Source organism: Narcine bancroftii, chromosome 10 (assembly GCF_036971445.1).
Source record: "Narcine bancroftii isolate sNarBan1 chromosome 10, sNarBan1.hap1, whole genome shotgun sequence".
Classification (NCBI taxonomy): Eukaryota; Metazoa; Chordata; class Chondrichthyes; order Torpediniformes; family Narcinidae; genus Narcine; species Narcine bancroftii.
Window position 1 is genome coordinate 99,022,497 of NC_091478.1, and position 25,456 is coordinate 99,047,952.

The 25,456-nt window shown below is 40.3% G+C and overlaps 1 long non-coding RNA gene across 2 annotated transcripts in view; it reads right to left on the minus strand.

Annotated features, from left to right (window-relative positions):
• Positions 1-927: 927 nt before the first annotated feature.
• The window catches only part of LOC138744024 (uncharacterized), an 82,454-nt gene continuing 57,925 nt past the window's right edge, over positions 928-25,456 (minus strand). Inside the window, exon 4 of one of the 2 annotated variants that reach the window (XR_011345205.1) lies at positions 928-1,065. This is a non-coding gene — a long non-coding RNA (uncharacterized lncRNA). Of the gene's footprint in view, positions 1,066-17,509; positions 17,594-25,456 lie in introns of those variants that run through there. The other variant, XR_011345204.1, reaches the window with a different exon arrangement.

Genomic DNA, 25,456 nt, shown 5'->3' on the forward strand with positions numbered 1-25,456 from the left:
AGTGCACACCTGACCACTTGGAACCTTTAATATTTGTGATTATCTGACCGCACCCTCCAGATTACTGTTCTATAAAGTCCGCCACATGTAGTAGCTCTTCTTCTTTGCTCTTCAGTCCTGAAATAAACCCTGCTCCACTCTAGGTCTTGAACTATGGACTTCGCTGGTGGATTCATTGATAAGGTTTGCACTACATGGGGATCAGGGCAGTTAGATAGCATTGGAGTGGCCCTCACATTAGACAAAGAACGGTGGGTAGCGTATTGTAATCCTTGGTTGTTATAAGACTGTACACAGTTTCTAGTATCAGTGGTGTTAATTTCAATGTGACTGTGCTTTACAATGTTTGTATGAGCATAACCAGTTGCTAGGATCGGTATGTAAAGTTTGATGTATACTGTGTTTTGTGATTCAGAGTACTAGCGTCTGTTATCCCTGTTGCAATCCCCTTGTTGTGTGTGATTTAATAAAGATCCTTCCTGTGTTCAGCCTTTGACCAAACTCATTGTTTTTTGAATCCACCTAGCCAACACACTGAAAGACCAATCACACCCTGGACACATTTTCTTCTTCCTTGTTCAATTAGAGAGGAGGATTAAATGGGTGTGAAAGTGTGTACAATAAAGATTAAAGAGAGTTTATTTCCCATATTTCCCATAGCCATCAGGGTCCTGAATGAACCCATTAACAGTGCTCTCAGGGAGTGAAGCAAATTCTTTAGATGCTGAGATTGTAGTACAGTACAACTCTAATTATCCGAAATGGTCAGGACCTGGCCTACATCGGATAAATGTTTTTTTCAGATAACTCGTCATTTTTCAAATATAGCCCAGTAGCAACAGCAAATCACATAACAGTGTTTAAACACAGCAAACAACAAAGGAAGGCGTTTTAAGCATTAAAATAATGTTTAATTCTCACCAAAAAAAATGCTGGTTGCCTCCGATCGCCGACACTTCCCCACCAAGGCCACGATCTTGCCTGGGAGCCCGAGGTCCGCGCCTCCTCCAGGAGCCTGAGGTCCGCGCTGCCGCTGGGAGCCCAACGTCCCCAGTCAGTTTGGTTCTGAAAAAATTCAGATAAATGAAGATTCTGATTTGTTTCTGATATCCTCATTTATATGAAATGTTTAAAAAAACATTCGAATAATTGAGGATTTTGGAGAATCCGATTGTGGATAATCAGAATTGTACTGTGTGTCAGAGTTCTGTGTCGTGTATTGGTCTATGTGTTGTGTGGTTTTATGTTAAAAAATGACAGTTTGCATTAGAGAGCCAAGGTGAAGGTGGACTGCTGAGAGAGTGGGAGACAGACTGAGCATGTGCAGAAAATGAAAAAAAAATCCTGGATTTGGACGATAAACCACCACTGGGTGGTGCTGTGCAGTGGAACAAGGCCCAGAGCATGAGTCATGGTCTGGAGGACAGTTTAGAATGTTAGGATTTCAAAAAGGATGAAAGCCAGAAGGATCCGGACCAGGCCAGTGGTTCCTCTCTCAGCAACCAACACAAGAAGACAACTTCGAATTTTGTGTGCTCTCTCTCTCTCTCTCTCTCTCTCTCTTTCAAAGATCTTTTGGCTTTAGTTTACCAAACAAACTGAATTTTGTTTATGATCTTTGCTTCAGTTGAGATCGAAGTTTTGTGAATCTTGTGTGTTTTGTGTGGGCTGGCTGGATATATAACAGACTTTAATAACATATGTTATATTTAGGCTGGGGAATTTATTAGTTTTACACTGTTCTAGAGATTTGCATAGTAACCAATGGGCATGGTTATAAAAGGGGAGGATTTGGAATTAAAGTTTGAAGGTGAATTTTTGTTAATAAAGTAATTGTTCATCTTTACCCCTTTTGCTGGTTTGATCTTGTAACATAATTTGGGGGATTCGTCCAGGAGCAAACCAAGTTTTAGGGGAGATAGACTTGTGCTTAGTTATCAGTCGTCTGAGTTTGACAACCTCAAGCTTGAAATTAAAAATAAACGGTGAGCGTATAAATCACCAGCAGAAAAACCAGTAACTATGAATATTGACCAGTTCATAGCGAACCCTTCAGTGGTTAATTTAAAAATTGCTAAAAAGTCAGAACTGATGGTTATAGTTGGCAAGTTAAAACTTCTTACAGTAAGAACTGGGATGACAAAAAAGGAAATTGCCCGAAAGATTGTTAAGTACTAGGTGTCTGAAGAAGCTGCATAAGAACAGTTTCCAAAGGAGAAAACTTCAGAGGAAATAAAGTTGGCTTTGAGAAAACTAGAATTAGAGGAAAAAAGAGAGACAGAAAGGAAAGCTGAACGGTAAGCAGTAAGGCAGGCAGAAATGGAGGAAAGGGCAGCCACAAGGGAGGAGAGAGAGAAAGAATGGAAACATGAGCTAGAACTAGCTAAATTGAGGCAGACCCTAACCCAAGGAGAGGGAGAAGCCCAAAACCTACATGCTGGTCAGGAGGAGAGGTTTCTGGTCAGTAGGGAAGTGAGGTTAGTCCCTCCATTTGAGGAAGCTGAAATAGACCAGTATTTTCAGCATTTTGAGAAAGTAGCTGTAAACTTAAAATGGCCACCAGACCAGTGGTCACTCCTGCTACAAAGTGTTCTTAAAGGGAAAGCCCAACAGGTGTACTCATGTCTCACTGTACAACAAGCAGCTGATTACGAATTTGTAAACAGGCTATACTCTGATCTTATGAACTAGTCCCAGAGGCTTATAGACAAAAGTTCAGGAGTTTAAAAAAGGTAGCAACCCAATCTTACCTGGATTTTGCTGATAGGAAAGTTGTGTGTTTTGATCGGTGGTGAGCCGCAATGAAAGTAGAAAATAACTTTGATTTATTGAGGGAAACCATTTTGATTGAGGAGATTAAAAATTGTGTTCCTGACGATATTCAAGTGTACTTGGTAGAGAAAAATTTAAAAACTTGGCAAGGATTGGCTAAATTTGCAGAGGAATATGCTTTAACCCACAAGCCTGAGTGGACACCAGGGAACACCTTTCAAAGGAATACTGCTGATAATCCAAGTAGAGTAGAAATAAAATCTAGAAGTGAGGTTAAAGGAAGAGAGGAAGATAAATGGGTGAAGGAAACATTTTCAAGTGTTATTTGCCACTATTGTAAGAAGCCAGAGCACATAATAGCAAATTGTCCTGAACTGAAAGGGAAGAAAGAGAAAAAGGTGGTGCCAACTGCCCGTGTTCAGAGTGAGGAAGTTAGGGATATTTTTAAACCATTCATGACTGAAGGTTTCATTTTGGTTAAAGAAGGATTCAGTCAAGTGCCAGTTAAAATCCTGCGAGATACTGGAGCAGCCCAAACGCTTGTATTAAGCAATGTTTTGAATTTTGGTGAGGAGACCGATACTGGAGATGTGAATTTAATTAAAGGCATTGGTGGTGAAGCAGAGCCTATACCTTTGCATAGAATAGTGATGAAATCAGACTTAGTTAATGGCCCGGTTACGATAGGGATAAGATCAAGTCTTCCGGTGGATGGAGTTTCTCTTTTGTTAGGAAATGGTTTAGCAGAGGGTAAAGTCATACCTGCGGTGAAATTCACCAGTAAGCCATTGGCTTATGAGTCCGAAAAGGATTTGGAAATCTATCCTGCGTGTGTCATTACTAAAGCCATGTCGAGAAAAAAGGTAGAGGTAGAGAAAGTCTGTGATGATCCTGTAGTGGAGACGAGCATTGGGGACAAACCTAAGGATGCAGCTTTGCTGTTGTCAAGAGAAGAATTAATAGCCAGACAAAAGCATGATCCTGAGCTTGCTGGGATAAGAGATAAGATTATGTCTAACCAGGAAATTAAAACTGTGCCAGTAGGTTACTTTGTTCAAGATGGAATATTGATGAGAAAGTGGAGACCACACGTGATACCTGTCAGTGAAAATTGGGCAGTAATAAGGCAAGTTGTAATTCCCAAAACTTTCAGGAATGAAATATTAAAGTTGGCTCATAGTACACCTTTAGGAGGTCATCTTGAAGTGAAAAAGACGGTAGAAAAGATAAGGAAACAGTTTTATTGGCCGAAATTAAGAAAGGATGTTGTGAACTTTTGTAGAACCTGTCACACTTTTCAACTGGTGGACAAGCCTAATCAAGGACCACCAGTGGCACCTTTACAACCCATCCCTGCTTTTGGGGAGCCCTTCTCAAAAGTGATAGTGGATTGTGTTGGCCCATTGCCAAAAACCAAAGCAGGAAATGAATATTTGTTAACACTCATGTGCACAGCTTCAAGGTTTCCAGAGGCTATTCCCCTGAGAAACATTAAAGAAAAGATGATTCTGAAGGCTATGCTAAAACTTTTCACACTGTTTGGCCTACCAAGGGAAATTCAATTGGACCAAAGGAGTAATTTTATGTCTGGAATATTTCAACAGGTGGTGTATGAATTGGGAGCCCATCAAATTGTGTCATCTGCCTGTCATCCTGAAAGTCAAGGGGCCTTGGAAAGGTTCCATTTAACTGAAAAATATGATGAGGGCTTATGCATGGAAAATAAAAAGGATTGGGATGAAGGAATCCATTTATTATTGCTTGCTGTTAGAGAGGCAACTCAGGAGTCTCTTGGCTTTAGTCCATTTGAGTTGATGTTCGGTCATGAAGTCAGGGGTCCATTACTATTATTGAAGGAATAATGGATACATAATGATTTTCAATCAAATCTGTTGGATTATGTTTTCAAATTTAAAAACAGATTACATCAGGCTTGCGAGATGGCAAGGAAAAATTTAAAAACTGGTAAGGGGAAAATGAAAATTCGGTATGATCAAAAAGCAAAATTAGGGACATTAAACCTGTTGACGAAATATTGGTTTTGTTTCCAATTCAGTCAAACCCTTTGAGAGCTCAATTTTCAGGAACATATAAGGTGAAATCAAAAATTAACCAGGTCACCTACGTCATTGAGATGCCTGATCATCTAAGAGAGCCACAGATCTGTCACCTGAACATGCTTAAACCTTACTTTGAGAAAATGACTGAGGAGGAGACTAGGATTCCAACCAAGGTGCTAGTTATAGAGGAAAGTAAGGAGGAGATAAGTTTTGTGGGAGGTCATGGAGCACAGAAAGTGATAAGCCCCAGGCTGGAAAATTCTATAGTTTTGCAAAACTAAGACACTAAGTTAATGCAACTGACTAAATCAGAAAGGGAATAAAGATATTACTTATGAAATTTAAGGATATATTCCCAGATGTTCCAAGAAGAACTACTGTGGCTTGTCATGATGTGGAGGTCAGTGATGCTAAGCCTATTAAGCAGCATCCTTACCGAGTTAATCAGGAAAAGAGCAGATTGTTGGATCAAGAGGTGGATTATATGCTCAAAAATGACATCATCTGAAAATCAACTTCAAATTGGAGTTCACCCTGTGTTCTGGCTCAATTAGGTTTTGTACAGATTATCGAAAGGTAAACATGGTGACAAAGACTGATGTGTTCCCTATTCCCAGAATAGATGATTGTATAGATAAGCTGGGGAAGGCTAAGTTTTTTACAAAGATTGATCTTTTAAAAGGATATTGGTGTGTTCCTTTGACAGAGAAAGGCAGGGATATTTCTGCATTTGTTACACCTTCAGGATTGTATGAGTATAATGTTATGCCTTTCGGGATGAAAAATGCACCTGGCACATTTCAGAGAATGATTAATGCAGTAATTCAGAGTTTAGAGAACAGAGGAGCCTATATTGATGATTTATTAATTAGTACGGATACATGGGAAGAACACATGCTTGAATAAGAGCAATTATTTCAGAGACTGGTGGAAGCACACCTCACAGTGAATTTGCACAAGAGTGAGTTTGGACATGCCACTGTAATTTATCTGGGTTATGTGGTAGGACGGGGACAGGTGGCACCGGTTGGAGCAAAAGTATTGGCTATCACTGTGTTCCCTTTCCCCGGTAATAAGAAAGCTCTTTGGAAATTTCTAGGTATGATTGGCTACTATCATAGATTTTGTAAAAACTTTGCAGAAATTGTACTCCCATTAACAAAACTACTTGCAAAGAAAGAAAAATTTATCTGGTCAGATGCATGCCAGGAAGCGTTTCTGAAGTTAAAGACCATTTTATACCATCAGCCTGTACTTGTGTCCCCTAACTTTGAAAAGCCATTCTCTTTAGCTGTGGATGCCAGTGACGAAGTGGTTGGTGCTGTACTTTTACAGAAGAAGGACGGTGACGGAGTAGAACATCCTATTTCGTACTTCTTGAAAAACTTTAACGACCATCAATGGAATTATTCAACCATTGAAAAGGAGTCATTAGTGCTTGTTTTAGCGTTGCAACATTTTGATGTGTATATTTGTACTGCTCAAAAACCGTTAATAATATATACTGATCATAATCAATTAGTTTTGCTGTCAGACGATTATTGAATTGGAGCTTACTATTACAAGTTTGTTTGTCAAGATGTTAATCTGGGTAGATATGAATCTAATCACATACTTAATGTAAAACAATGGAGTGTTTATTTTATTTATGTAATACTTCCATTAAATGTTAAAAATTTGTTCTTGTGGACCAAAATTTTTTTTTAGCAGGGGAGGTGTTACAGAGTTCTGTGTTGTGTATTGGCCTGTGTGTTGTGTGGTTTTATGTTAAAAAGTGACAGTTTGCATTAGAGAGCCAAGGTGAAGGTGGACTGCTGAGAGAGTGGGAGACAGACTGAGCATGTGCAGAAAATGAAAAAAAATTCTGGACTTGGACGATAAACCACCACTGGGTGGTGCTGTGTATTGGAACAAGGCCCAGAGCATGAATCATGGTCTGGAGGACAGTTTAGAATGTTAGGATTACAAAAAGGATGAACATTCCGAAGGCAGCCAGAAGGATCTGGACCAAGCCAGTGGTTCGTCTCTCTGCAACCAACATAAGAAGACAACTTCGAATGTTGTGCTTTCTCGCTCTCTCTCTCTCTCAAAGATCCTTTGGCTTAAATTTACCAAACAAACTGAATTTTGTTTACGATCTTTGCTTCAGATGAGATCGAAGTTTTGTGAATCTTGTGTTTTGTGTCTGCTTTTCTGTGGCTGGTTGGAAATACAACTTAGACTTTAATTACATATATTTAGGCTGGGGAATTTATTAATTTTACACTGTTGTAGAAATTTACATAGTAACCAGTGGGCATTGTTATAAAAGGGGGGGTGGGATTTTGAATTAAAGTTTGAAGGTGAATTTTTTGTTAATAAAGTAATTGTTCATCTTTACCCCTGTGTGATATGGCTTCTTTGTGGTTGCTTGTTTGATCTTGTAACATTCCAAGTGCTGGAGATACAGTTTGCAAAGATATCAAGCACCAACTATTGGTTATATACCTTTGTCTCCCATGGATGTTGTGGAACTTGCTGTTTCTCCATCACAATAGCCCTCTCCTGCTGTCCTTACATAATGCTAATTGATCTTTTCATTGTAAAACTATACTCTGAAAATATGCTCTTGCTTTTCTCATGACTGCATGAATGTTGACCTAGTAGACAAACATGGACAAACCTTACTCGCTCTCCCAGGTATAATGCGACAAATAAACGCACTTAAAGTAAACAAAACATTTGGCAGCCTCTGGCCAAACCAAAATGATTCCCAATCAAGGAAAGTGGAATTGCATGATAGTTTAATGTTGTTTCTGAGGTTGGCTGATCCTGCAGTGTTGTGGCAGAGATTCAGTCTGATATTTGCAATTAAAAGCAATCTTCTACTGCTAATTAGTGCTAGTGGCAAAACAAATGATGTGATGGAAGAATGAGAGAGAGTGAAAGGGAAAGGTAGAAAGTGTAATAGAAACAAAGGAGTAAAAAAAGGAGAAAATAACATTGAGAAAAGCAGAAAGTACAAAAAGAGAAAAATAAAGGGGAAAAGAAACAAAACAATTCCTCCAATAATGTGGTATCTTTCATGTTCTTTGGAGGATGTTCTTAGGTAGGTTTCTGCTAAACCAGTTGTCCTCAAACTTTTTCTTTCCACTCACAGACCACTTTAGTATTCCTTATCCCATAGATGCTCTGTGATTAGTAAGGCGTTACTTAAGGTGGTCTGTGGTTGAAAGAAAAAGTTTGAAAACCACTGTTTTAATTGTCCCTCATTGACTCGTTATGTGCAGGGTTTCATAACTCCAAAGGAAATGGGCCAATTATCATTTTTCTCAAGCAAAATATTTTAGTAACTATTGGGTCTAGAACAGTGGTTCTCAAACTTCCCTTTCCACTCACATACCACCTTAAGCAATCCCTTACTAATCACAGATTACCGGTGGCATTGGGATTATTTAAAGTGGTATGTGAGTGGAAAGAAAAGGTTGAGAACCACTGTGCTAAACAAATCGATGCTGGAATTTGGGAAACAGCTGCCAATCCTTGCACAGCAAGCTCCCAGAAAGAGTGAAACACAAAAGCCTACAGATGCTGTGATTGTAGTCAGATCACAGAAATGCTGGAGGAAATCAGCAGGTCTCGCAGATATAATACTGATCTTCTGGGCATGAGCCTTTCCTCAAGGAATGAGCAAAAAAAGGGGTGTCTGTGTTAAAGGCTGGAGAAAAATGGAGGGGAATACTGGGAGGGGAAGTGGTACAGATCAATGGACAAAAGGTCTTAATTAGATATGATAAGAGGACAGGAGAGTGGAAAGGTGAGGATTGATTTTGGCTCTGTGAAAGGAGACAGAGGGGAAAGGAAAGAGGAAGAGAATGAGGTGGAGGCATGGGAAATGATAGGGAATAGGAGGTTCGAACAGAAAAGGGAGAAGTCGACGTTAATGCCTTTCAGTTGGAGGGTGCCCGGACACGATATGAGGGTTCAAGTTAGGGTCAGAATATTCCTCTAATTTGTGGGTGGCCTCAGTCTAGCACTACATGAGTCCATTGACAGACATGTCCGCAAGGGAATGGGTGGTAAACTGAAATAGGTGGCCACTGAGAGATCCACAAAGAACACAGTGATGACGTCCTCATAGCCTGCCTCTCGTATGCTGGCAGAGTGAGAGACAAGGGACCATAACCAAAAGAATACAGGGAAACAGGTTAGAGGAAGTGGAGTCAGTTTCAGGGAAAGGAAGGTAAGAGGTAATGAAGGGTTTTAAAACTGAGAGTTAGGAAAGCAGATTATCCTATAGCGGTAGTTCCCATCTCATCTCCCATCTGAGATTTACTCCGGGGAGGAAATACTCCAGATTTAAAATTCATTCCCTAACGTCGATGATGGGATAGTTACTGGAGTGGATTCTGAGGGATAGCATTTGCAAAGGCAAGGTTTGATTAGCAACAGGCAGTGTGGATTTGTGCATTGGAAATCGTGGTTCACAAATTTGATTGAGTTTTTTTTTTAAGAGGTTACAAAGAAGATTAATAAGAACAGGGAGGTGGCCAATGTATTCCATTACCGCTTCACCAATTTGGTCAATTTTCAGGGGATAAACTAAATCTTCCGAAAAGTGAGCCGTTTGTATCGAAATCTTCTGGTTCCCTAGATACTGTTATTTTTTTTTTCCCCTTTTAAAATAGCTAAAAATCAATTTAATTATCTAGATGTCACTATGAGTAAAAATTGCAATAATCTATTTAAAGAGAATTTTCTTATTTTATTGAATTATGTTAAAAAGTCCGTAGTTCACCCTTAATTGGACAAATTAATGCTGTCAAGATGAACGTTTTCCCTAAATTTTTATATATCTTCCAAGCTGTTCCTAAAACTTTTGTTTTATTAATTTCACTCAATTATTTCTTTATATATTTCAAAAAAAAATAAGCATCCTCATCTTCAAGTTTTTTCTACAAAATCTTCAAAAGAAAGGTGATTTGGCACTACCTAATTTTACATTTTATTATTGGGCACCTAATATTCAATGTATCATTCTTTTGGATTCATTATAAGGACAGAATGAACGCTTCAAGTTGGATTAATTTAGAAATTAATTCTACTGAAAAATATTCAGGTCTTTCAATACTTGGAGCACCATTACCTTTTTCAGCTTTGACGTTAACCGATAACATTGTATTAAACATATTTTGAGAATCTGATTTCAATGTAGAAAATCTTTTGGATAGCTTAGATTTTTACTAGCTAACTCTATATTATTTAATTCTTTTTTTTTTCTCTCACCTTCTGTGCAAGACCTGGCGTTTTAGTGAATGGTTTAAGCTGGGTATCCAGTCCTTTCAAGATTTATTTATTGATGATAACTTATCTTCATTTAAACAACTATCCTTCTAAAGCACCACTTTAGATACCTACAAATTAAGAGTTTTTTGAATTATGTATTGTTGAGACTACCTCAGGACATTTATATAAATACTATAGGGAAGGTTTATAAATTTAAACCAAATTTTAAAAAAATGACAACATATGATTTATTATTAAAATCTAAGGACAATTCCCTCGATAAGATAAAAAAAATTATGGGAGCAAGATCTTCAGCTTTCATTTTCAGATATTACATGGGTTTCTATTTTAAAATGAGTAAATTCTTCCTTTTGTGCCCTGTCATTTACTTTTACAATTTAAGTTAGTACATCGGGCCTACTTTTCTAAAGTTCAATTGGGTAAATTTTACTCCAAAGTTTCTTCACAATGTGACAGCTGCAGGACTGAAGAAGGTGCTCTGATACACATGTTCTGGCTTCTTTCCCTTTTTTTTTAAGATCTTTAGTCCTTAACGTAAATTTGAGACCAAATCCCTTAATTGCCCTACTTGGATTAATGAAGATAACTGATTTGAATTTAACAGTCTCTCAATCCCATGTAATCTCCCTTTCTTCCCTTATTGCTAGACGTTCAATGCCAATGAAATGGAAAGATGCTGCCCCCCCCCCCCCCCCATTCACGTTATCCAATATGATGGCATGTTTAACTTTGCAAAAAATACTGTTCCGATGTAATGGGTTTGAATTTTTTAAACTTATGGGGTCCTTTTATCAACCATTTTTGTAATTTATAAGATTATTCAGGTATTGATTTGTAATTAGTCTTCTCTAGATGGTAGTAAATTATAGGCAACTGCCAACCTATTTGGAAGAGGTAGATTTTGTAGAAAAGTATTTTTTTTTCCTTTCTGATTTAGCCATTTTATATTTGTTTAAGTGCATAATATACTTTTTTGTCTTTCTTTTAGACTGTTATAGTAGTTTACTCATATATAATAGTTTTTTCTACATATAATTGCTTCACCTGTACATTCCTTTCTATGTGATTACTTTGTTTAATGGCTTTTAATTGTTTATTATTAACATTAAAAACTCAATTGAAATATTGATAAAGAACAGGGAGATGGATGCACTTCAGCAAGGCTTTTAACAAGGTCCCACATGGTAGAGTCGTTTGAAAGGTTGGCAATCTGTGTGTGCTGGCCCATTAGACACAGAACACTTGATGGATGGAGGCAGAGGATGGTACTGGAGGATGGTATTTCAGGTTGGAAGACGATGTCCAGTGGTGTGATGAAGAGATTGTTGTTTGTGATCTATATCAATGATTTGGATGACAAGGTAGTTGGAATGGTTAGTAAGTTTGCAGATGACACTAACATTGGTTGTACAGTTGGGAAGGTTTTCTGAGATTACCGCAGAAGCTGGATCCATTCTGGGAAAAGCGGGCCAAGGAGTGGCAGATGAAAGTTATTGTAGTTTTGATAAGTGAAAATGGGGTAAGACCTACCCAGGAAATGGCAGGGCCTTAGAGAGTGTTGCAGAACCGGGAGACTCGGGGTGGAGACACATTGTTCCCTGAAATTGGAGACCCAGGTAGACTTGCCATCATTAGTCAGGATATTGAATAAAAGAGTTGAGACAACATGATAAAGCTTGATAAGGCGATATTTATATGTAGCCTGGTGACTTTCTTTAGGAAGGATACAATTTAACTGGAAAGAGAATAATAGATTTCCAAGGATGTTACCAGAACTGGAGCATTAGAGTTATAAGGAGAGCATGGATAAGCCGGGACTTTTCTCCCTTTCTCTATTATTCAAATTGTTAGAAGTCTCATCTTGCCAATCTAAAGTCAAAAATTTCAAGTAATTACAAAGAATTTAATGATTTAAAGATTCATAAAATCCAATTAAAAAAAAGATTGAATTGGTTGAAGATCCATAAAATACGCCCAAAAGTTTTCAGGAAGCCAAATCTTCATTGTTCAGTGTAATCTTTGTCAAGGTGATGGTGAATCTGACATCAGTAGCTTGGTCAGAAATGCAGGTATTTTCGACATCCTTGAAGGAGGAAAGAGAGTGCCAGAAATAGTTAGAAAGTAAATTATAGAGTTTGAATGCCTTCGGGCACCCATATGCACACTCACTGATGGAGAAGAAACAAAAATCAAAAAAGAAACCAGACATGAAAGAGTGTAGAGATCTGAGGACTGGAGAAGTGGGGGAGGTTACAGAGATAGAGAGGGGTGAGCTGTGAAGGAGTCTCAAAATTAGTGATTGAACACCACGGGGCTTATTATCCATTGATGTTAATTGAATTCCAGAAACTTGCTAAAAATTCTTTCAAATGATCTAATTTTTCTTTTGCTCAAGGCCATTAGGTTTTAGATTAAATTCTATCACTAACTGCAATAAGCATTCACACAAAGTGTTGTTAAGTATCTAATGTCATTTCCAACTTGGCTGAGAACAGAAAAGTTTGTAGCTGCTGTGATGGTAGTGTGTGGAAGAAAGTGGCCTCTCTGCCTTTCCGAAATATGTGTATTGCGGGTGGTCACATGTCTTTTCTGTATGAAACTTATTTGGAAGTCACATCACCTGCCAATCAAGGTTGGACTCCAGCCATCTATTAGTGCACACTTGCCGTTGGCTAATTAAAATCACCTAGGGTCATTATTGTCTAAAGACACAGATTACCACTGTATACAACACCAAACGCACAACACATTCCTTCTTTCTATTTCATGGTCCTAGCCCTGGACACTTCTCCACGCCAGGTCACTACTGTGGATATCCCTGGAAATGTCGCAGGTAAGGTGTGCACTACACTGAAGCTGAGATATTGAGATAGCTCAATACTTGCAGAGAGCCACATCCCCATTGGTACAGAGAACCAGGTGAGTGTAAGGGTCCCTGTTTGTAGTATGTGTACTCAGATGTGTGAGAATGTTTGGTATAGGTTCACTAATGTCGAAGTCCAACTTAGGTCCGAGGTGAATGTCTATATCGTTGCTTAAGTGAAATAGTAATTGAGTACTGTTTAATGATCTTCCCTATTTGTCTCCCACGTATTAATTAAAATTATGCATGATTATAACATGTGTCCAGACTCGTATCTCTGTTAACCCATCTGAACCTGATGCTCTTCCCAACACAACATTCACAAAAGTGCTGGAGAAGCTGATCGGGCCACGCAGCATCTACAGGAAGTAAAGGGAAACTGATGTTTCTGGCCTAAGCCCTGCGTCGAAGTATAAGCAAGAGACAGGCAGGTACCTAAATAAAAAGGCGGAGGGAGGAGAGGAGGGGCAGGATGAAGGGGCAGGGGGAGGAATACGGGCTAATAGGTAAGACATCATAGGTGGATGCAGGTAGGTTGAAGAGAAAAAAGTTGAGAAACTCTTTGAATGGAGAGGGCATAGAAGGGATGGGGAGGTGGAAGAAGGGAGACACCCTGATGTACCATCAATAATCACAAAACACTATTGTGAAACTATCAGGCTTTTATTAGCTAAAGACTGGAACAACCATCAACCTCATCGACTGATCAAAGCAAAGAGAAAGGGGGAGGATCGGTCTCGGGAGTCACGTCCAGCCAACACCAGACAATCATGGCATAACAATGGTTTACCTCACACCTTCTGTGTTTTGATCATCTTTGCATCCAAATGTTGACATTTTTTTCCCAATGTGATTGTTTTCATACTGAATAATGCATTTCCAGAAATCTGACTACTTCCTTCCTCGTGAGATACTCCTGCAGGCAGGTAATGTGAATTCCAATACAGATTCACTTCAAATAATGTCATTCCCAATGAAGCTACTTCAGAAGAAATTAATCTGGGAGTTCCCGATGATGGGAACTAGCTTTTGCGATGCTTTCTTTCCTCCCCCCCCACCTCCAACATTGGTCAGCATGTACCAGTTGGGCTGAAGGGCCTGCTTACATACTGTGAAACTCCAATGTGCTCAACACGAACAACCAGGGGTTATCAGTTTTATTTTGCTGTTAGTTGAAGAGAAATGTTGGCTGGCATATGAAGGATGGCTCCCTGACTCATCTTTATAAAAGAATATGGATTCTGACGTCAGAAAAGATCATTTTACAAGGAATTGAATTCTCAGGAGAATTGGAATTCGAGGCACTCTGCAGTGCTGCAATAAACAGAGGTTCAAATATTTGTGATTCAACTATTGCATGAAGCAGTGCAAAGAATATGTTGACCAAACCATGACAAAATATTTACATTAAATGTCAAATAACAGTGAGCTAGCAATCAACTTCAAAGCAGGAACAAATCAATATCCTGTTGGTAATCTTCAACTCAATGATGGTCCCGGATCCGACACCATTCCTTGTACATGGATTCAGAGATATTCGATTTACTCCTGAAGTTGGTCTGCATTGTCACCTTGCATCATGTCCATTGAATACGTTTCTGGTTCACACGGGTGACAAACAAGGTGCTTCATCTATTTGTGATTGTGTTGTGCAAGTAGCACACACGATTCGGTTCTAAGGATTTGTATGTGAAACTATCCAAACACCGTAAGACCAGAATGCATAGGAGCAGAGGGTAAGGGTATAATTTCCATACAATCATTTTATTTGGCCATTGGGTTCAATGAGCCTTACTCGCCATTTCATTATGTCTGATTTACTACCCTTTTCAAACAAAGAGTAGTTGGAGGAACTTCAGCAGGTCAGACGCATGGAGAGAAATGGCCAGTCACAATTTTGGGTTGTGATTGACCCCAAAAAAATCTCTAGATGCTGAGGTGGTGTGCAACACATAAAAGTACTGGAAAATTCCGCACTTCACGCAGTGTCCCTAGGACATAAAAGGAAACCAAAGTTTCGGGCTTGATTCATTTGTCAGGAATCTGGAATAACAGGTGGGGGAGGGAGGGAAGGAGAAGAGAGGATAGAGGAAAGGAAAGGGGGAGGAGCACAGGGTAACAGTAAGAGGTAATAGGTGGATGCAGGTGTAATGTGGGAGAGAGCAGAAGGTGAAGAAGGGTAGTTCTCTGATAGGAGAAGGAAGGGGAAAGGTGGGGAGATGGAGCAAAGGAAACAGGACCTTTGCTAAAAGATTAGATTTCATCTTTGATGATGACCCGATTTTCTTAATAACTAGCCTGTAGTTCCCTGCTTTCTGCCTTTTTCAAGGAAGTCACATTGGCTGTTTTCTAATCTCACCACCCCCCCCCCCCCACCACCCCCCAGAGTTTAGGAGGTAATGAAACCAATGGGTAGACTACATCTGCAGCCTCTTCCTTTACAGCCTATCTGGTTCTTCAACTTCTCTGCCCTTAGGTCCTTCAGTCTTTCAGGCACTTTATCTCTTGTAATTCAGATCTTTGGAATTCTACCATGAAATTAGCGCATCAGTTATCCTGCTCATTGGAGGTTGCCATCCGGAAAATGCCCTGTTGATCACAACTCTGCTTCTGCGAGCTGGTCCTCCAATCTGGTCAGTGTATCCGCCCCAGTCCCATGAGAATTTACCCATGCAGTAACCGGCACATTGAATACTTTATGGAAATCCAAACACACTGCATCCATTGGGTCCTATCTTGTCATCCCTGCGTAATTCACTTGACGTGTCACTCTTATCAATGCTGCTTTGTTAGCCCATATATGCAAGAGTTAGGCAGAAATATATGAGTGCTTCTGACCTCCTTCACCCTCTATTGATCTTCCCTGAAGCCACAAACATATATCAATGCTGTGTGATACCAACGCACGAGCCAATCCTTTGTGAAATCCTATTCTGTTTATCTTTGGTTTTCTTTCTTTTTATTTCTTTTCTAACTACTCAGTATTCTATTTAGTGGGAGGGGGGTGAGAGGGGAGAGGGATGGGTGTGAAGTTATAATTTCCATGTAATCATTTATTTCCTACTTTACTGAAGCACTGCTTGTATTTTAATTGTATAATTGCTTGGTCAGAAACTTTAAATAAAATATTCCAAAAAAATTGCTGCTTTGTTAATGCAGAATCAACAACTCCTAAATAATTTTCTGTTGTAGGTTGGAAGGATTTGTCACTTTGCATTGAAGGAGTGCCAATATAAGCAAATGTCTTTAAAGAGGCCATTAATTGCCAGAAGAAGTAATAGAGGCGGGAACAATTGCAAATTTAAAAAAAAAGACATTTGGATAGATACACAAGATGTGGGAGATTCAGAGGGATTTAGACCAAACACAGGAAAATGGAGTAGACAACTAGATCCGTACAGATAATAGGCCCTTTCACGCCAGGCCTCCACCAGGAGGGAAAACATAAACTTATCTTTCATGGAGTAACCCTAAAAGGCTGCTCCTGCATCGAATTCATGTTGAGCAGTGCCTCGTAGCGCCCTCTGGAGCTGACGGAGGTGGGGGGAAGGGGCCATAGCGCCGCCCGACATAAATACATGGCAGAGCAATGGCCGTCTTCCCTACCCATGCAGCGGCTGTTTGTTCATGTAAGATGCTCTGCCGATTATCCTTCCCCGAGAGGGTTTATAGTTGGTGCCTTGGAGCCGGCCAAGGCGCATTCATGGAGGTAAGTCTCCCGAAATAAAGGCGGAGAATCTCTGCCTTTGCAGTCAGGCTTTGTCACTGCATAATGTTGGGCTGAAGGGCCTGCTTCCATCCTGTAAAACACTATGAAGTCATTTTGTTCGATTGTCACTGCTGCATTCCTATCTCCTTCAGACCAGCAAGCCAACTTTCTCCAGAAAACCATCCCATCTTCCCATATCTTTGCCTATGATGTCCATCTCTTGATCCACATCCTATAAGACCACTGAGTGTGGTATCATGGTATCATTTACGGTTCTATATCCTGGCTAATGCCACCTTCATCTTCAGATCTGCCATCCTTAGAAAGACCTTATGACCCTCCTGAAAACAAAATTTACCTAATTCATTCTATCGAATACACCTTTTTTTGTGGCACACCATCAAATTTTATTTGACAGCATCCATTGGGCTTAAGACATTTTTCTTTGTTAAGTCTGCTGCATTAATCCAAGTTGTTGCTGTAGAATGTCAAAATATTAATTTTTCAACAGAAAAATTGCAAGACATCCATTCATTTTAGTCATTCTGAAATCATGTGTCTCCCACAGTGAAGACACTTGTTTTATACAGGAGAGGAATATTGACAAGCCTCTCAATGTAAAAGTTGTCATCCCAGAGAATAGACTCCCATGGGAATCAGACTCTAGTGGAATCCCATGAATTTTGTACACCAACAACCACTCATTGCCCAGTGAGAAAGGGGAACCAACTGGCACTTTTACACAGAAACTTCGAAATTATTCTGAAGATAATTAGCATACTTACCTCCAGTGTGTCCCGATGAGGTCATTTATACGGGGGCACTTTTATACAGCCTTCCTGCGTGGCAGAGCTTGTCAGTGAGGGAACGGTCATATTCATTAGGCCTGTCTCCCCGTAGTGGCTGCGATCAGTGGAAAAATCAGGGGATGGAATTTACATAATAAATTGCATCTCGACACGCTTACACTGTCACCAGAGCACAACATTTCCTACAAAGTACTTAGTTACTTTTGGGAAACACCAAAGTCTGCAGAGGCTGCGACTGTAGTAAAAACATAGAAATTCTGGAGGATCTCAGCAGGTCCAGCAGGAAGGAAAGATATACAACTGACGTTTCAGGCCTGAGCACTTGTGTATATTTAATTTAATTTATATTTAATTTTAACTTTGACATACAGCCCGATAAAAGGCCCTTCTGACCACTGGCCTGTGCTGTCCAAAAACGCCAATTAACCTCCAACCCTCGTAGATTTTGAAGGGTGGGAGGAAACTGGAGCACATGGAGCAAACTGATGCAGACATGGGGAGAACCTACAAACTCCTTATAAACAGTGCCAGATTCAATTGGAGGTCGTTGCCACTGTAACAGCATGGTGCTAACTGCTATGTTACATGACTGATTAATTGGCGTCAAATGCTTCCAGGGACTCAAATGAATGCTATGAACATCTTCAGCAGGTCTTGATGCTGGTGAATAATGCTACTGTTGGACACTTCCTCCTCTCAGTTTATTCCTCTTCTTAGTCATTAAGTCAAGCTTTTTTTTAACCATAGTACAGTAAAATCTCCAGTATCCGGCACCAATGGGGATTGCTAGATGCTGGAGAAGTGAAGTTTCCAGTTGCTTGAGATTGCATGTTGCATGATTGGTGAACTAATGGTGAAACACGTCAATTTTAAAAACTTGCAATTTTTTAACCTATTTATTTTCCACAATTTTTTTTACCGGTTAACTGAGGCTGTCATTTGCTTGAATTCTGGACGACAGGGGTTTTAATGTACATGACAACCATTGGTTACCTTTCACCTCCTATGGATGTTGTGTGACCTGCTGAGTTTCTCCAGCATTTTCGTCTACAACAGCTTAATCTGCTGCTTTTACGATCTCCAACAATGTTCCAGCATCTCCTGGAAACAGCTTCTCTTTGCAGGTACTGAGAGAACATTCAAGCACAAAGAGCACTCTTGCTGAACCTCTCTCCTAGCAGCCAAAAAATAATGCAAGGGAGATGTTCTAAAAGACAACTGGCTTAAGTCGATTTATCATGGAAAGATTTGCTTGTTGATCTTAATGGCTTTTCCTCATTCCTAAATATTCTCATGTTCCTAACACAAATAACTGAGCAATAGTGATTTGAATCATCTTGAACTCAATGAGGGATTATGAACATTATTCTAATGCACCACAACCATCTGTAGCTATGGCAATTCTGTACAGCTTTGTGTTATCATATATCGAACATGAATGGTCTGTAATTAAAGACAACACGAAGGAGAAACCTACACAGTATGGCAGCTGGCGATGTATAATTGCTAAAATGTGAATGAAACAAAGTCAAATTATGTAAAGATTTCTGGCTTACTGTCACAGTATTAGACACTGAAGTTGGAAAATTAAGTTTTATTTCATTGAGGATCTTGTTATATTCAGAGTTCATTGATTTTAAAGTCATGTGTTAAATGAGAATACAAGCGTAGAATCTGAGAATGGTGCAGGACAAGGATGTTCAGCCTACGGAGACTGTGTTGGCTCCGACGGTCTATCATAATTAGAATGAATTTACTGTCATGAACATTGTACAATGTACATATGCACAAAATTCTGAGCAGGTACTTAATTGAGAAAAAACATGATAAAACAACAACTTGAATTAAAAAAAGAGACAATAAATACATAAAAATAAGATCATGAATATTCAGTTATCTTGGGTAAAAAAAAAACTGTAGCAATTGTGTGGACAGTCCTTTGTGGCAGCGGAGGTGAAGAAGGCATTCCAGAGGAAGGGCTCACCATGCCCTGTTGAGTTTCTCCACTGCTTTTGTGCAACAGTACAGATATTGGTGTGGACATGGACTTCAGCAAAGAGTTTGACAAGAACTCACATTTGATAGTGGTCAAGAGAGGCAAGTAGTCTCACAACATTTCAGAAGCATTTAAATGAACGTGAAGCATCATGGAATAAAAGTGTTCAAAAATGGGGTGACTTTAAATTCTTAATGGCCCAAACAGACATACCATGCTCTGTGATTCTTTACTGGATATTTTAATTACAATATTTTGTAAGTATAAATTGTAGAATATTCATTCCAGCATTTTTATCACAAGCCATATTATTCCATTTATATTATATTAACGGTGTTAAACAGGAAAGTCTGCAGACACTGTGCAATACACAAAAGTCCTGGAGAAACTCAGCAGGCCATGTAGCATCCATAGAAAGCAAAGGGTAACCAACATTTTGACCGCAGCCCTTCATCGAGTATGAGAAAAATGCAGGCTACTGAATAAAAAAGGTGGGAACGGAGGGAGGAATGGGTAGGGGGAGGAGCGCAAGAGGTGGATATGGGGGTGAGGACAAAGGGCTAAGAGAGTAGCTCCCTGATAGTAGAAGGGAAGGGGTTAGGTTGTCTCCCTGGGAACAACCTGCTGACACAAAGTCTTGTGTCACTCAGGTATTCAGGCTGCTAGATCCCCGTTCTCTTGCAGATCTTGCCAAGGTCAGATTAAAGAATAAGATGGATGACCGTCTTATCTCCAACGCAGCCTTCTCAAGGGGAGCATGTTGTATCATGGAGCCTCTGACTGTACCTGAAGGATTTGACAAGGACTCTTATTGCCAGGAGAGTAAGGTCCTGATGTTTGCTTGAAAGTTCGAATAATGATGTGAAATTGTGCCGATTGACTTTGGCAGTCTGCTTAAGGAACAGACCAACAAGGGGGATCCACTTTCAACTTTATCATGAAATATAAGACCAAAGTCACCTCAAACATTTTTTTAATTCTCTGGGAAGAATGGGAAATACCTTTTCAACTCAGAAATGTTGAAAAACACCGCTGTCTTCTTTCAGATGTATCCCAATAGTACAGTTCTAAAAAAGAACTATTATCCAAGGACTTTGCAAAATGTAGTGTTGGAGCTATGATGCAGTGAGTGATTTCGTTCAAAGGCATAATATGCAAAATTATGTAAATTTACTTAGTCCCTCAAAGCTTTCTCCTGTAAATCAAACAATCTGGGTATCCAAACACTCAGTGGAATACAAACTACCTGACATTCTGCAACACCACTTCATAAATTGTAAGGCTTGACATTTTCTCTCTGCTTTCTTTGTCCAAACGTAATATTCACCAGAGGTTCAATGTAGTGTGATATTTATACAGCTTGCAAACATAACTGGACATTGTCAGCTGCTGCATTTCCTGCTTGACTGTTGCACAGGCGGTGCTCTCTAAACATGGGACTTTATATTTCTGGGCTATTCTCAATATAAGGCAGCCAGAATGGAATCCTACACTGCACAGAAGTCGGCCATTCAGTCCATTGTGTCCATACTGCCCCTCAGTCTCCCACTGACACAAATCATTTGCTGATCCCATTTCAACCTCACTTCAGCCAGATTTTCCATGAGGGACAATTTGCCCTGGCTAGTCAACCTGTTAACCTGCAAGCGTTTGAGCGGGAGTGGGAGGACCTGAAGGGAAAATTGGCAGGAGAATGTACATCCAAACTGGAGCTGAGAGGTAGCAGCATTACCCGCTGCACCGCTGCTCTGTGTAAATGGCAGGTTTTTTTTAATGTGTTCCTTACAGATACTGAATTGAATTGAATTGAATGGAATGGAATTGAATTGAATTGAATTATTTGTTGCCCAGGTGCAGTGAACTTAGATGCACTGGTAATTTCATTTTTATGTGTTGTCCAGCAAGTCAAATCATATTTAAGTGCAGTAAGTAATGCAATAATAAAAGAAATATGGAGGGTGTAGTGTAACAAAGATGTTGAACAGAAACTTGGGAGGAATAACTCTCCAAGTGTGTCCCTAGCCTATTGAAAAAGGGACGTGTATGCAACAAGGTTGTCAGAATTAAATAAATATCGAACATTACAGAACACTACAGACCCTTCAGCCCAAAATGTTGTTCAAACCTACGGAAACATACTCCAAAAAAAAATCTAATTTTTCCCACCCTCACATGCTTAACCTTCTATTTTTCTTGAATCCAGGTGCCACACTAAGAATCTTTAGATCAGTATCATTACCTATCAATAAAACATGGCTGGCCATCAGCTGTGGCTTGGGGACCTCCATGTCAACAGGACCCTCTGCATTCTGGGTGCAGTCATCCAGACTGTTACTCTGGAGCAGGGATGTGAGAATGGAGACTTACACTATCAGAGATCCACCAAAGTGCTAGAGGAATTCTGCGGGCCACCCAGCATCCATGGGAAGTAATTGACAGTTTGGTGTTTAGGTCCTGTGCCTATATCAAGCCTGAAACACCAACTGCCATTTGCTTTCCATGAATGCTGGGTGACTTCTGAAATCCTCCAGCAATTTTATGCGTTGCTCCAGTTCTCCAGAATCTGGGATGGCACGGTTAAAATCGGTCACTGTTTGTAAGGAGTTTGTATGTTCTCCCTGTGTCTGTGTGGGTTTTATTTCATTTCTTTCCATGTTCCAAAGATGTACAGTGTTAGTACTTTGATTAGTCACATGGGTGTAATTGGGTGGCCCGGGATCAGGGGCTGAAAGGGCCTTTTACTATGCTATATTTCTCAATTTAAAAATCTGCTGAATTCTTGTTTACCTCAATTGGAGATGCTGTGGTTTGGTGAACAGAGATGGAGGTGAGTGATACAGCGACATACAGGAGGTTGTTGCATTAACAATTCTCGATTGGGAATGGCCTGAGCCAAAAAGATAAGTAGGGCATCCAAAGCTCTGCTTTAGCATAAAAAGCAGAAAATGCTGGAAATACTCAGAAGATCAGAAGAGGTGCGGGGTCAACCTCTGTGACCCAGAAAGGTAGGGATAAAAGGAAAAGGGTGATAGTTATAGGGGATTCAATGGTTAGGAGGTCAGACAGAGGTTGTTCTGGACGCGATAAGGAAAACCGGATGGTGGTTTTCCTCCCTGGTGCCAGGGTCCAGGATGCGACTATGCGCGTTCAGAACATCCTAAAAGGGGAGGGTGAGGAGCCTGAGGTTGTGTTACATGTTGGTACCAATGGTGTTGGAAGGAAGAAGGAAGTAGTCCAGCAGAATGAGTATATAGGCAGTTGGGAGTGCATTGTATAAGGAGGGCCACTAAGGGGGTAATCTTGGATTGCTTCCTGTGACAGTGAGGGCAGAAATAGAATTAGGTGGAGGTTAAATGAGTGGCTAAAGGGATGGAGTAGGAGACAGGGTTTCAAGTTCTTGGACCACTGGGACCTTTTTTTGTGGAAGATGGGACCTATACCGTAATGATGGGTTACATCTTAATCCCAGAGGGACCAGTCTCCTGGCTGGGGCATTTGCTTGGGCTGTCAGGGGGGGGTTTAAACTAGTATGTTGGGGACAGGGTTTCAAGTTAGTCAGGACAGTAGGGTGAGGGTTTATAGGCTAAGTAAAGAGACAAGTTTGAAATAATTTGAGGGAGGAAAAGCAGGAAGTAGTAAAAAGATGTAGTGAAAATAGTGAGAATGGAAGAGAGGAGGTTATGCAGAAGGTAGGATGTAGGAGATCCCTGAGATGTATTTATTTTAATGCGAGGAGCGTAGTAAGGAAGCTGGATGAGCTAAAGGTGTGGATTGACATGTGGCATTATGATGTTGTGGTCATTAGCGAGACGTGGTTGAAATAAGGTTGAGTCTGGCAGTTGAATGTTCCAGAATTTTCCTGCTTTAGATGTGACAGAGTTGGTGGATGACGAGGGGGAGGTGTGGCATTTCTTGTCAGGAAGGATATTACAGCAGAGCTGAGGCAAGGTAAACTGGAGGGCTCGTCGAGGGAGGCAGTGTGGGTAGAGCTGAAAAATAAGAAGGCTGAGGTTGCTATTATGGGGGTATATTATAGGCCTCCAAATGGGGAAAGGGAACGAGGAGAGCAAATGTGCAAGGAAGTAGGTGAGATGTACAGGAGAAATAGGGTGGTGTTGGTTGAGGATTTCAATTTTCCAAACATAGATTGGGAAATGCAGTCAATAAAAGGGCAGGTTGGCTTAGTATTTATGCATTGTGTTCAGGTTTGCTTTGTTCAGCCATATGTTGAGACGCCAACTAGAGGGGGAGCAGTGTTAGATCTGTTGTTTGGGAATGCAAAGAGGCAGGTGACGGAGGTAAGCGTTGGAGAGAACTTTGGATCCAGTGATCCAATTAGCTTTAGCTTACTGATGGAAAGGGATAGGTCGGGTCCGAGGTTGAAGGGCTTAGAGTGGGGGAAGGCCAGATTTGGAGAAATGAGAAGGGATTTGCAGAGTTGTGTGGGCTGATCTTTTTGCCTGAAAGGATGTAGAGGAAATTTGAGGGGGAAGACTAAAGGTATGAGGGAGCCGTGGTTTTCTGGTGAAATTAAGAAGTTGGTTCGGAACAAGAGGGAGGCCTATACCAAATATAAAAAAAACAAAGGATTGAGGAGATAAATGTATGATCGTTACTTAGATTGAAGGAAGAACCTTAAGAGGGAAATTAGAAAGGCAAAAATAAGGTATGAGGAGTCCATAGCTAATAAGGCGAAGGTGAATCCTAAGGGTTTTTACTGATATGTGAACAGTAAAAGAAGGGTTAAACATAGAATAGGTCGACTGGATGATGGGACCAGTGAACTATGTCAGGAACCATATGAGATGGGAGAAATATTGAACAATTTTTTCTTGTCCGTATTCACGTGGGAAAGGGACATTGGGCTATACGAGATAAGAGAGGCAAGGGGCTTAGTTATGGAAAGGATAGGGATTAGTAAAACGAGAGTTTTGGAGCTTCTAGGGTCAATTAGGGTGGATAAGTCTCCTGGTCCTGATGGGATTTTCCCCAGGACTTTAAGGGAGGTCAGGGAACAAATAGCAGGGGTACTGACAGTGATTTTTCAAAGATCACTGGAGGTGGGGGTGGTACCACAGGATTGGAGGGTTGCATATGTAGTTCCATTGTTCAAAAAAGGCAGTAGGTATAGGTCAAGTAATTATTGGCCAGTAAGTTTGACGTCGGTGGTGAAGGTTATGGAGGGTATTCTTCGAGATAGTATATACACATATCTGAATAGTCAGGGATTGATTAGGGGCACCCAGCATGGGTTTGTAAAAGGAAAGTCATGTTTGACGAACCTTGATGAGTTTTTTGAGGAAGTGACAATAAAAGGAGGATGAAGGTAGAGCGGTGGATGTGATCTATTTGGATTTTAGAAAAGTTTTTGATAAGGTTCCACATGGAAGATTAATAAGGAAGGTTCAGTCACTAGAAATTAGTAGAGAGATTGTGACATGGGTTCAGAGGTGGCTGGAAGATAGAAAGCAGAGAGTCATGGTGGACAACTGTATGTCATGTTGGAAGCCTGTGACAAGCGGGGTGCCTCAGGGATCGGTGCTGGGTCCCTTGTTGTTTATCATTTATGTTAATGATTTAGAGGAGGGTGTGGTTAACTGCGTAAGCAAATATGCCGATGATATGAAAATAGGGGGAGCAGTGGATAGTGAGATGTAGATTTTCTTGGATTACAGAAGGATTTGGTTTGTTTGGAAGAATGGGCTGAAAGATGGAAGATGGAATTCAATGTAGACAAGTGTGATGTGTTGCATTTTGGTAAAAATAACCAGAATAGGACATATACAGTTAAGGGGAGGGGATTGAGGCACGTAGAGGAGCAAAGGGACCTGGGGGTTATGGTACAGAGTTCACTGAAGGTGGATTCCCATGTAGACAGGGTGGTTAAGAAGGTATAGGGTATGCTGGCCTTCATAAATCATAATATAGAGTATAGGAGCTGGGACGTGATGCTGCAGCTGT